We start from the raw sequence: 13,200 nt of genomic DNA, 5'->3' as shown, positions 1-13,200 counted from the left end.
GAGCAACTCTGTGGGAAAAGATTTTTCAACATTTTGTCAGAGGTTAGAAATGTTCTCTTCATCCTTGGGAAAACCTGTTCTGTTTTCCCATCAGAGGAGCACATCTTTTATTCAAATTTATGGAGTTAAAAATGTCCATAATGGTATAATATAACATGAATAAAGAGTATGAGCTCTGTATTATCTTTTCATCCTTTCTTTTTTGGTCTGTAGGTGAATTTTAAAATTTGCTTCTATTCCCATTGTAGTTCCATATTGGTCATTGTTTGCCATTATTGTAAAATTTTGTTTTATTTATTTTTCCTAGAATTACCATAAAAATAAATACAAATAATGACGTGTTTAAAAAGCAAAATAAAAAAAAAAGTACTCTTTTTCCTAATTCATCAAGTATCATTTGTTTTGTGTGTGAATGGGTATATTTCATTAATGGCTTCTGTGGTATAACTCTATAATTAATATTTATATATTAGCTACAGTAACTGTTCTTATGGGAAGAAGAGTTTTATAGTATAAAATTGAATGTTTTAAAGCATTCAAGTAAACCAAAAATATTTCCTAAAAAATGTGTTGAAAGGATGTAACAATCCAGCATGTGATTTTAATTAATGTCCAAGTAACTAAAAATGTATTTAGTTCATAAAGAAAACATATTGACATCTAATTATGGATCATAGAATTTGGTGCAGCAAAACTGTAGTGCATCTGTTCAGTGAAAACATAATCATGGAGAATACGAAATGGCACAATATATAATGAAAATTGAAATAATGCACAAATAAGACCATTAAAAAATCACAGTGCAAAACCAAATAGAGTTGGGATTTAGCAAGAGAAGATTGGTAGTTCTAGATTTACTGGTAACAGAGATTGTCAAATTCATACAAAATGTAGTCACTATGCTAATTTTAATGGTAGTACTGCAGAATATTCCCTGTTTTCTCTTTTAATGAAATTCAAAAATTTAAAGTAGAAGCGGGAAGTTGGCACCATTAGTCCACTTCCATATTTTCAGATTAATAACATAATATGTGTAGTTTGAGCTGAGAATTATCTTTTGATAACTCATTTAAAAGAATTAATGATGATAAAGACAGATACCAAGAATAATAACATTATTTGTTGTATAAATAACATTATTTTGCAGTATTACTGGCTCAACCTCCTTTCCTCTCTCTATTGATTTGGCTCATACCCTCACTCCCTCTCACATAGGATTTCAGTATCATTGATCACCCATCAACTGGTTTCCTTGATTCTTAGTGGATCCCAGACCTCCTGGTTTCTTTCTTTTTCAATCTCTACTGTAATTAGCAGTGGTTCTCAGATTTGAGCTTGCATGGGATTACCTGGAGTACTTGATAAAGCACAGAAAATTGGACTTCCAAGGGTTCTAATCCACTTGGTCTAGGACGAGACCTGAAAATTTGCATTTCTAACAAGTTCCCAGGTGACACCGATGCTGCACGTTCAGGGGCCATACTTTGAAAACCACTGCCTTGGAGCCTTATAAATTACCTTAAAGCTAGTCTTGCCCTAGTACTCCCATTTCTACAACCCTTTGTTAGCTTTTAATAGTCTTTAGAATCAAGCTAAACTTGGCAGATATTTAGCAATTCCTATCATGTGCCCCACCTGCTCCAAGTCTGCCCTTTCTGTTCATCTATAGCACATCAAATAACTAATGCATGATTCTCCATATTGGTTAAATATGGTAAATTATCCACAATTTTCCATATTGTCCAAATTGTTTCCTACCCTCATCCATTTGTTATGTTACTCCACTTAACCTAGAAAGCTCCTCTTTATCTCTATATTTCAGTCATACAAGTTTCAGACCAAATATTTCATCCCGCATGAACATCCTTGGTTCTCTCTTATTTACTTAGGTCACAAGTAATGTATCATTTATCTGAAGCCTTTCTGCATTTCATTTCTCTTACATCTAATTTCTACTTTCTCTACATTTTATTATTTTTACTTAAATACATATCTAAATTCTTCCATTAGCTTGTAAGGTATTTCAGAGCACATCTTGGGTTTTATTATCTTTTCTAGCACAGTATCTTAAAGAAGTCATTAATATCATTAATATATATGTGTGAATTTCTGTTATTTATATAATGGTCATGAAAATGGCAACAATAAACATGATATTATATGATAATAATAAGAGCAGCTAATATCTACTGGATTCTTATTATGTGGCTGGGCATGGTTCTAGTTTCACAGATTATTTCATTTAACTTCTTCATTATCCCCATATTTGCATTCCCATTTTATAGGTGAATAAACTGAGGCACTAAGAAATTAAGTGACTAGTGTATAGTCACCCAGCTATAAGTAGAGTAGTTGGGATATGATCTCCATTAATAAGTCTCAAGAATCTAGTTTCCTGATTCCTTAGATGATGAGGTTTCTAGTACCATAAAATGAAGATGCTTAATTAACACTTTGGCACAAAATAGACAGATATGTCTACACTTCTTCTGTAGTTTAAAAAACTCTCTAAACAGTGATAACCACTGACTGACATTCAGTAACACAGTAGCTTTGAATATTCTTCCAGTTGTAATTCTGGATCTATTCCACTTATATGGTCACTTATACACAGTCACATGAAACCTAAAGTACCCATTGTCTTATTTCTTTGACAGCATAGTAAGGCATGTTTCTCTAAGAGTGGACTCTGGCCTCCTTGAATCAGTATTACCTTGGATGTTAGGGAGAAAATACAGTTTTGGAATTAACCCAAACAAATTAAATTTGCATTTCTTCCCAAGTATCCTGGTGGTTCTTATGTATACTCTTTTCAATATAGCTCTCTCTCAGTATCATCAAACTCGTGAATATGATCTATCAACAGCATTCTTTCAGTATGTGTGGGATGAAGTAAGGGGAAGTCTATTCTAGTTGGTGACAGCCCCGAGTTAGGTTTCACATAGGGTGCCTATGAAGGCACAAAATCCAAATGAAGATTTGTTTGGATTACCAGGGCTTCTCTTAAAATGATGGCAACTAATTGGAAAGTTAGTGTAGTTATTTTATTAAAAAAATGAAGTCCCTTTCCTTTTAACACACATAGAACTAGGCTGTTCTAACATTTCTTTATCTGATATAATATACCACCAGCTTTTAAAGGAAAACAAAACAAACACCCATTTGATCTTCATAGTTGACTCAAATTATATTTAATATAAAGTTTCCTAAATGTTGTACAAACATAATAAAATGTTTACATTTTATACAACTATAAAATTATATCTAATGTTTAATTAAGTTCAAACAAAGCTATAGACACATAAAATTCAAGTGAGAAACATTTAAAACGAGACAGAATTTTTATTTAAACTATATTTCTCCTGTTATATTTAAAAGTAACAAATGTATGTCTTTATTTACTGTGTCACTTGCTGTCAACTTAATTTTTACGCTTTTGAGCACAAGGGGCTATAATTTAATTCTTCAGCATTATAATTATTTCTCCTTTTAAACAGTTTTTTTTAAACTACCATTCTGTTATTTTCATGGGCCAATCGATTTAAGAATATGTACACAACATAAAATATAGTAATACAATTGATCAAAAATTACATGAGAAGTTCTCTAGAACATATTTATCCTTATGTGCACTGATAATGAATCATCATGAAATAGTCTGTAGTCAATGAGCCATTCAAAGACTAGCCTTTGCTGTCTGTCAGGGAGGGTTTTCTCTGGTCAGTATGTTTCTACAACTGCAAGCTTTTTGATAACTCAGTGTCATTCAGAATGCATACTGGGCATCATTTGACCTTCAGTCACTTAGAGTGTGTTCAAATGTAGCTTAAGTACCTGGTCACAGGTTGTCATGTTGGTGGCATGGAATATGCAAATATCCACTTTCTAAAATTCTTTTAGAAAAGAAAATACAACACTAAAACAAAACAAAACTTCCAGTGCTCCAAAACCAAAATGAGTAGACCTTTGCTCTTGGGGTCCTTAGAAACCTGAAATCATTCTTTGGAGCACTGCTTTGGATTGGGAGTAGAGTAAATGAGGAAATTAGTAGAGGAGAAAACAAATTTAGGATTATGGGCACTTCTAGGGGTTGAAGGTTTATTAGACATTCAAAAAAAGAGGGCTTAAAGAAGGAAAGAATCCTGTAAGAACAATATTGGAAAAGTGAAAAATACATCACTGATACTTTTCTCTATTATTTCAGGCCCTCTCTTGACATTTTCCTTGCAGGCCACTTAAAATCCCACAGTCAGGCAACTCTATGCCGTACAATAGAAGATCTCTGATACAAGTAAATTGAAGAAAGCAGCTTAATGTACTCAGGTTGATTTTTGGGGGTCTCCAATCTGCTACAACATATAATGACAGGCTTGCATACATCACATGTGTCATTCTGCAATTTCCACCCAGAATTTCTAATTGGTTAAGGTCTTTCAAATATCTTCATTCACCATATAAAATTGATAACACTTCCAAGAATAAAGGAACAAAATTTGCTTTCCTGGCTTCAGAAAGAAAATTTCTTCTTAAACCTCCTTTATGGATACAAATCTGAATTAGTTCTGAAGAGTTCCATATTGAGAGAGTTTAAAACTATTTTTCTCCTGAAACTTATTTTATTGTATAACAACTCACTTTGTGCAGATATCCTTCCTCAGATCTAATCTAAACCCTCTGTACTGCATTTTATTCTTTTCCCTTTGTTCTGGCTCAGCAATCAGAAGAACAGATGGCCATCTTCTGTCAGTACTTGAAGACTGTTTCTTAGAAACATTAAGCCTCCATCAGGCTCACTTGTTAATGCAAAAGTCCTACTCAGGACAGAAGCTGGGACAAACTTTGAAGTCATCAGGTAAGTCTTAAAGCCCCAGTTTTTCTTTTCCTTATTTTCTGTCACTTAGTATCTTCAGTTTTTCTACATTTCTCATCCGTAGCTTATCAAACAATGTTCAGATGTATAACTGTTAACCTTATCCACATAAAAGTATAAATGATTGCTACAGTGTAAAATGTAGGCCATTGAATGGGATGGCTAAATTTTAACAAAGAATATTTTTTCTTACATTTATGTTTTAATTGCAGGGTTACTATATCTATAAATTAGATAAAGGAAGGTAGAAGACTACAGTCAACATCACTGAAATCATTTTATGTAGGTGGTCAGATAAATGCTCTGTATTTGTACAGTAGCTACTTTCAACTGTGATTTGTTCAACAAGTGTTCTTTGAACATCTGGGGCCTGGGAATATAACAGTGAATCAGACATGTCTTAGCGAAGTTATATCCTTTTGGGCATAGAAACCCAATAACAAATCAACAAGAATAAGAAAATACTGGGTGTGAAAAATGCAGAGAACTAGTATAGGGTGGGGTGATAAGAGAGTGCCTGCCTGGCTACTTTAGATCTGGGAGTCAGGAAAGGCTCTTCACGGGTAAGTTGACATCTGAGTTGGAATCTGTGTAAGAAGACAGAATCCGTCCTACTCAATGAGGGAGAATAGTGCTCCAGGGAGAGGTAAATATGCCACAGTGTTGTTTTAACCAGTACATTCATACTTCATTTTACTGCAGTGCAGTCAAACCTTATTTCATTGTACTTTGCTGTATTATGCTTTGCAGATAGTGTGATTTTTACAAGTTGAAGGTTTGTGGCAATCTCGCACTGAGCCAGTCTACAGTACCACGTTTCCAATAGCATGTGCTCGCGTTCTCTCTCTGTGTCACATTTTGGAAATTCTCACAATATTTCAAAGTTCTTCATTATTATTGTATTATCATTACTGTCATATGTTATGCTGTTATGGTGATTCACCATCAGTGATCTTTAATGGTACTATTGTAATTGTTTTGAGGTGTCATGGACTGCACTCATAGAAGACAGTAAACTTAGGTAATAAATGCTTGTGTTCTGACTGCTCCACTGACCATTCTCCAGTCTTCCTCTCTTTCCTTGGGCTTCCCTCTTCCCTGAGACAACAATATTGATATTAGGTCAGTTAGAAGCCCTACAATGGCTTCTAAGTGTTCAAGTGGAAAGAACAGTTCGATGTTTCTTACTTTAAATTAAAAGCTAGAAATGATTAATCTCAGTGAGGAAGACCGTTGAAAGCTGAGAGGCTGAAAGCTAGGCCTCCTGCACCACACACAGTTAGCCACATTTTGAATGCAAAAGGAAAAGTTTTGAAAAAAATTTAAAGTTCTACTCTAGCAAGTACACAAATGATAAGAAAGGGAAACAGCCTCATGGCTGATACAGAGAAAGATTTAGTGGTCTGGATAGAAGATAAAATCAGCCACAAGATTCCCTCAAGCCAAAGCCTAATTCAGAGCAAGGCTCTCATCCTCTTCAACTCTCTGAAGGCTGAGAGAGGAGAGAAAGCTGCAGAAGAAAAATTAGAAGCTGGCAGAGATTGGTTAAGGTTTAGGGAAAGAAGCTGTTTCCATAACATAAAAGTGCAAGGTGAAGCAGTAAATTATCCGGAATATCTAGCTAAGATCATAGATAAGCGTGACTACACTAAAACAACAGATTTTTTTCATGCAGATGAAACAGTCTTATATTGCAAGAACATGCCATCTAGGGCTTTTAAAGCAAGAGAGAAGAAGTCAGTGCCTGGCTCCAAAACTTCAAAGAATAGGCTGACTCTCTTGTTAGGGGACAATGCAGCCAGTGACTTTAAGTTGAAGTTAGTGTTCATTTGCCATTCTTAAAATTCTAGGGCCTTTAAGAATTATGATATCTACTCTGCCTATGCTCTATATATGGAAAAACAAAGCCTGGCTGACAGCACACCTGTCTATAGCATGGTTTATTGAATATTTTAAGCTGACTGTTGAGACCTACTGCTCAGGAAAAAAATTTCTTTCAAAATATTACTGCCCATTGATAATGCATCTGTTCATCCAGAAGCTCAGATAAAGATAGAGGTACAATGAAATGAGTGGTTTTTTCATACGTGAGAATACAGCATCTATCTGCAGCCCATGGATCAAGGAGTAATTCCAATTTTCAATGTTATTACTTAAGAAATACCTTTCATAAGGCCATAGCTGCCAGGGACATTGATTCCTATGATGAATCTGGGAAAAGTGAGTCAAAAATATTGAGTGATTCACTACTATAGATGTTATTAAGCACACTTGCCATTTAGGGGAGGCAGTCAAAATATCAAGATGAATAGGAGTTTGGGAAGACATTGATTCCAACCCTCATGGATGACTTCGAGGGGTTCACAACTTCAGAATAGGAATTAACTGCAGATGTGGTAGAAATAGAAAGAGAAATAGAATTAGTGGAACCTGAAGATGTGACTGAATTGTTGCAATCTCATGATAAAACTTGAAAAGATGAGGAATTGCTTCTTATAGATAAGCAAAGAAAATGGTTTCTTGTTATGTAATCTATTCTTGGTGAAAATATTGTGAACACTTTTGAAATGACAATGGCTTTAGAGCGTTACATAAACATAGTTGATAAAACAGTGGTAGGGTTTGAGAGGATTGTCTCCAATTTTAAAAGAAGTTCTGTGAGTAAAATGCTATTAAACAGCATTGCATATAACGGAAAATCTTTTGGGAAAGAAAGAGTCTATCGATGGTGTAAACTTTATTGTAATCTTATTTTAAGAAATTGCCACAGCCACCACAGCTTTAGGTAACTGCCATTCTGATCAGTTATCAGCCATCAATGCCTAGGGAAGATCCTCCACCAGTAAAAATTTACAGCTTGCTAAAGGCTCGGATGATTATTAGCTTAGCATTTTTTAAGAAAAGGGTATTTTAAAGATACGTACTTTTAAAAACATAGTTCTATTGCACACTTAAAATTAATAAACTACAGTGTAGTGTAAACATAACTCTTCTATTCATGGGAAAACCAAATAACATGTGACTCTGGGAAAAGTGATTCAAATATATTCTGGGGTGATTCACTATTATAGATGTTATTAAGCACATTTGCAATTTAGGGGAGGAAGTCAAAATATCAAGATGAAGAGGACTTTGGGAGCAAATTTATTGCTATATTTGCTTTATTGCTGTGGTCCGGAATCAAATGTGCAATATCCTCAAGGTATCCGGTAATATGTTGCTTCCCAGTGGTTCATTTGTCTACTAAGACCCATAGATATTTATACTATTGTCCACTACAAACATTGGTCATTTTTACAACTTTAGTATCCTATGTGGTTTTCCTCATAAAGAATTAGAACCAACCATGCACAGTGGGTCCCTTCTGTAGTAACAGCATTTTGACAGGCTAAGGCATGAAGATTGCTTGAGCCCAGGAGTTCAAGACCAGCCTAGGCAACATATAAAGAACCCATCTCTATAAAAAAATATATATTTTTACTAGCCAAGTGTGGTGACGTGCCTGTTGTCCCAGCTACTCAGGAGGCTAAGGCAGGAAGATCTCTGAGTCAAGGAAGCCAAAGCTTTAGTGAACACTGATTTTGACACTGTATTCTAGCCTGGGTGACAGTGAGAGACCCCATTTCAAAACAAAACAAAAAACAAACACAACAATAATGATAATAACAAAAGACTAAGGACAATCATTCACTTTATCATATATTTTTTACATTTCACATTTTGTTTAAAAACTACCATGCTATATTCTCATCTTCAATGAACATCAATATTGTGTATTTGGTATCTTTATCAAACTTAATTTATAAGTGTCTTTTGGATTTTTCCAGGTTTTTGATGAAAATAGAAGTCTAAATTTGGACTTCACTATTATGATGAAGTTCTTGAGGGGAATATGATAGGAGGGATTAGAAAGAGGAATTTTTTTCCAGTTGTGAAAGATTTAATATATCTCTTTTTTAGGATATATGTTGTAAGAATTTGTATAGGTTACAGTCGAGAGGGATGGAGTTTGAAATAGCACTGAGGTAATATTTTTAATCATCACTTGTATCAACAAAATCCTTGTATAGAACAAATTTGTTTAAGTTTTGGACACGTAGAATCAGTATATGCTACTGATTGGCCAATATTCTGTGGTCCCAAATCAGCTACTTTCAACTTTCTATACAGATAAAGAAGAAAGAATTGTTTTCAATGATTAGGAGAATGCAAATCTTTAAAGACAAATGGATGGTGATTTAATACTATATGTATCAATGTTACCTTTTTGTGTTTATTAATTATAATGCTGCTAAGAGAAGAATCAAGAAAAAAAGAGAAATTGTATGTACCTCTTCCTCACAAAGATGCTCTTAAACATGGCCCACAGATGATGCAAAATTCTTGTGAGAGTAGCCTCTACATTCAACACGTTTTGTTTACTCACACTCTACTCATTCACTATGACAAATTTATGAATAGGAATAAGACCATCAGTGAGCCTACTGTAGAAACACACATACTTTGATACTTAATGCACATGCTTTTTTGTTGAGGTAGAAGATGAATTTTGTTGATCTAACTCAAGAGTTTCTGAATGAAGGTAGAAAATGTAAATTCCCTAAATAAGCAAGAGATACTTGTGGCTAAAACCATTATACGGTCCAAACTTCTGAGGAGAGACATTATTTTCGCTTCAGAGAAACATTATTTATCTCTGTTGGCCAACATATTTTGAAAGAACTATTTGGTTTTAATGGATATATATCTTGCCACTCTGCCATCAGTAATTTGAACAGCTTGAAATACTGTATGTCATCTTACATTGCTTTCCCTTTGTAGCAAACACAATGATTGGATTGTTTTTCATTGATTTAAAAACATTGACTTGCTGAAGTATGAGCCTGTGTGCAGTCATAATTCTTGTTCTTTCTTCCTCGGCAAAGCCTGTGATAATTCTTTGAGTTTTAAGCAGGTGTCATGCATCAGATCCAAGTGCTTAATAAACGCACCAGAAGTATATTTTCCTTAAGGCCTTGTGTTTATCCCATTTTCATTTATCTTGTGAAATATTTCAAATGCTTTTCTAAAATCCTGGGAAAGAGCAGGTTAGCATTTCCACTTGTCAAGCAGATCTGTAAGTGTAAATCTCCCCTGTCTATTGTAACCTTAACCAACATTAGTGATCCTCAGCCCATGTGCTGAGGGCCCTTGAGGAGTGATAAAAGTTATCGGATAGGGCCCATCAATCCATATGTATGCTAAGCATTTTCTTTGGTAATCTAAATAAACATATCTAAATAAAACATACTATTTTTTTTCTAAATGCATATAAATTCTATCAATAGTATACAACCACATTCATAAGTGATCCTGAATTAAGGTGCCTTTTTCATTTTATATTTTCTCAGCTAATGGATAGTCCAATTGGGTTACTTGCATTTTTTGCATTGTAATTGACAGTGCTCAATGCATTAAATTTTAAGAAAAGATGATATTATTGACCACCAGTATTGCACTTAAACCAAATTGAAATAATTTTTGTTATACTAATATAGTGAGCTGGCTACTAGCAATTTCACATTCATTTGATCAGTAGCATATAAAAAATTAATCATCATATAACTAATAATAATCATAATAGCTGTTGTATTGAGTGCAGGCAGTCATTTCGTTTTTACACCAACCCTGTAAAATTATTATTATTATGATTCCCATTTCATTAAGAGGAGATCAAGACACAGAGACTTCAAGAACATTGCTTTAGCACCTATAGTTAACTAGTAAATAATGTGAACTTTAAACCCTAGGTTAGCCACCTGACTTCAAACACCTTGGTGTGTTGATTCCATCACATTGCAGAGCAGTATGTCATGCAAGACTTACATATGTATGTTGTGCTTGATTCTAGAAGGCATTAATTTGTGCAGGAGATATGACTGGACATTCCTTAATTATGTTGAATCTAATCAATAATGATTTTTTAAAAACATTTATTTGATGAAGATTTGTTTATGAAACTCTTAAAATCATGAACACTATTCAAACTGGGAAATTACAGCTACTACCCTTTACTACTAGACCAGCAACCACCTACCAGACATGTCCAATTTTGACCTACTGTTTCAAATATCAAGAAAAGACCAAGACAATTATGGAGAGGACCAATCAATGACATGGAAATTTAAAGGAGTATGGAAGAAAAGGAGGAAAGAGCTACATGCAGTTCATAGTCTTTAAAAGCTGAAAGATCTGGGGCATTATCAGTTAGAGTCTCTGGAGGTTTCCAGCCCATTTTTTCATTTCTAATTTCTCTGGTAAACTAGGTGCTAGCCTCACTTACCCCCTCTCTTCTGCATCCTTCTTCTCATTATTCTTCCTTCCACTGTGGAAAGAAACTCCTACTGTTTGTTTACAATCCAGAGTTTTAAAGAGGCTGAACTAAAATTGGCTGCTTCTGGGACATCCCTGCCAATGGATGGGATCCAAATTGGCTCTGCCATGAAGAGGCAGCTATGCCCACATAAGGATATTTTGGCTTAGCGCTCCTGTCGTCTCATTGCCAGGCAGACAATCATCCAGGAGTGGGAAAATACAGCCGGGGCAAATGTTTATAGCTAGAGTGGTCAGCTGGTTGGAACACTAGTCTGAAGGAAAGGCTATCTGGATGTTGTGTTTAGTTCCTCATGGGAAGAACTCAATAATGTGGAACAAATCACAGTTTTTTAGCTCCCAATTTGATGGGCAAAGACCACAGTACATATACCTCCTGTCTACCCAGGGGTGTTTTTATAAGTGTTCAGTTTATTTCTTCCAATCTTGAGTGCAATGAAGGTACCTTTCTTTTCTGAAATGAGACCAGAGAAATAACTCATTCTCTGTAGCTTTGCTAGTGTTACAGTCAAGTTTAGAAGAAAGAACAATTCTCCCAGCTCTAGAAGAAAGGCTTCCCTTTAGATATGTCTCATGTGCTAACACATTACCTGAGATGGGAAGACAGGGTGTGTGTACAAAAATCACATGTAGAAAGCATATGTGTAAAACATAGACATATATACAGTATTTATGTAAAGATGTCTTTATCTAGACATTTCAGCATAGCTCCTAGTTAAGCCACAACTTTTATAACAGGAAAGCAAATCAGATTTGACTGCATTGGCTGTTTAAGTGAAGGAGCCACACAGATGGGCAAGAAGCACAGACAAATTGCTTTTGGCTCTGCTTTCCTTTATAACAACATCAGATATTTTTAGTTTCTTTTTCTTTATGCGTTGTGCATGTTTCTGCCTCATATAGAAAGTCATTGCACATTGTCTTCATCAGTTTTGCCACCCTCTACTAGTAGGAAAATTTAGCATTTCATTTACCTTTTAAATTTCTGAGATCTGAAGTTATTATAGGAAAATTCCATTGTCCGGATGTAGATGATAGCCAAGAAATAGGTTAATGTCTTGGAAATAGTTCTCATTAGGAGAAAAGGAAAACTTACATTTTGGACCTCATGGTGGAGGAATATTTCTGGTTATCACAAGGTAGATTTCCACACTGGTTAGAATTGCACAAACTTTAGTTTGAAGAATTAGAAAAATATTTTCTATAACAGACTTTAACATTCCATTAAAATGTTCATCATTAATGTGATGAACTGAGAGGTTCATTAAAATAATTACGTGAAGCCCTCAAAAACCTACAAGTTGTCCACTTTGTTCTCATGATATTTTATTTCCAAGTAAGTGGCAGTAGCTGCTATTTTCATATCCAGGTTCCTTGTGATATTACGGTGTCAGGTTAGAAAGAGATGAGAATTCTACAGATTCCATTAATTATTCCCACAGACTCTCTCATAATTATTATTATCCTCCAAAACCAATTTATGAGCAAGGAATTAAAAACATATGACTCAAACAGTACACCAATTGCTTAAAATGATAATCACAGAGCTACTGTATAACCAACCAAATAATTTCACTTCTAGGTAGCTAACTAAAACTTGTGTTCATAAAAAGATTTGTCAACCAATGTTTATAGCAGTATTATGTATAATAGTTCAAAATTGGGAACAACATAAATGTCCATCAATTGGTAAATGAATAAAGAGAATGTGGTATATCCATACGATGGAATAAAATTCAGCAATAAAAACCATGAATTATGCATACAGGAAACAACAGAGTAACCTCAAAAACATTATGCCAAGTGAAAGAAGCCAGACACAAGACTACACATTGTATGTTTAAATTTATATGATACTTCTAGAAAAGGTAAATCTATGAAGAAAAAACACAGATCACTGGTTGCCTGGGGCTGATTAACAGAGTGGAAGTCAACTGCAAAGAACATGAGGCAACTTT

At 34.6% G+C, this 13,200-nt stretch overlaps 1 long non-coding RNA gene across 1 annotated transcript in view; it reads right to left on the bottom strand.

Moving 5' to 3' along the window:
- Positions 1-11,252, bottom strand: part of LOC135274806 (uncharacterized) — a 51,618-nt gene extending 40,366 nt beyond the window's left edge. The window contains exons 1-2 of the long non-coding RNA XR_010342544.1: positions 11,193-11,252; positions 8,987-9,032 (exon numbers count right to left, since the gene is read on the bottom strand). This is a non-coding gene — a long non-coding RNA (uncharacterized LOC135274806). The remainder of the gene's footprint in view (positions 1-8,986; positions 9,033-11,192) is intronic.
- Between the last annotated feature and the right edge of the window lie 1,948 nt (positions 11,253-13,200).

The sequence above is a fragment of the Aotus nancymaae genome, unplaced genomic scaffold (genome assembly GCF_030222135.1).
Source record: "Aotus nancymaae isolate 86718 unplaced genomic scaffold, 86718_ANA_hifiasm-v0.15.2.pri h1tg000014l, whole genome shotgun sequence".
Taxonomy (NCBI): Eukaryota; Metazoa; Chordata; class Mammalia; order Primates; family Aotidae; genus Aotus; species Aotus nancymaae.
Note: the sequence above shows the minus strand (reverse complement) of the source record. Positions and strands in the feature narration are given on the sequence as shown.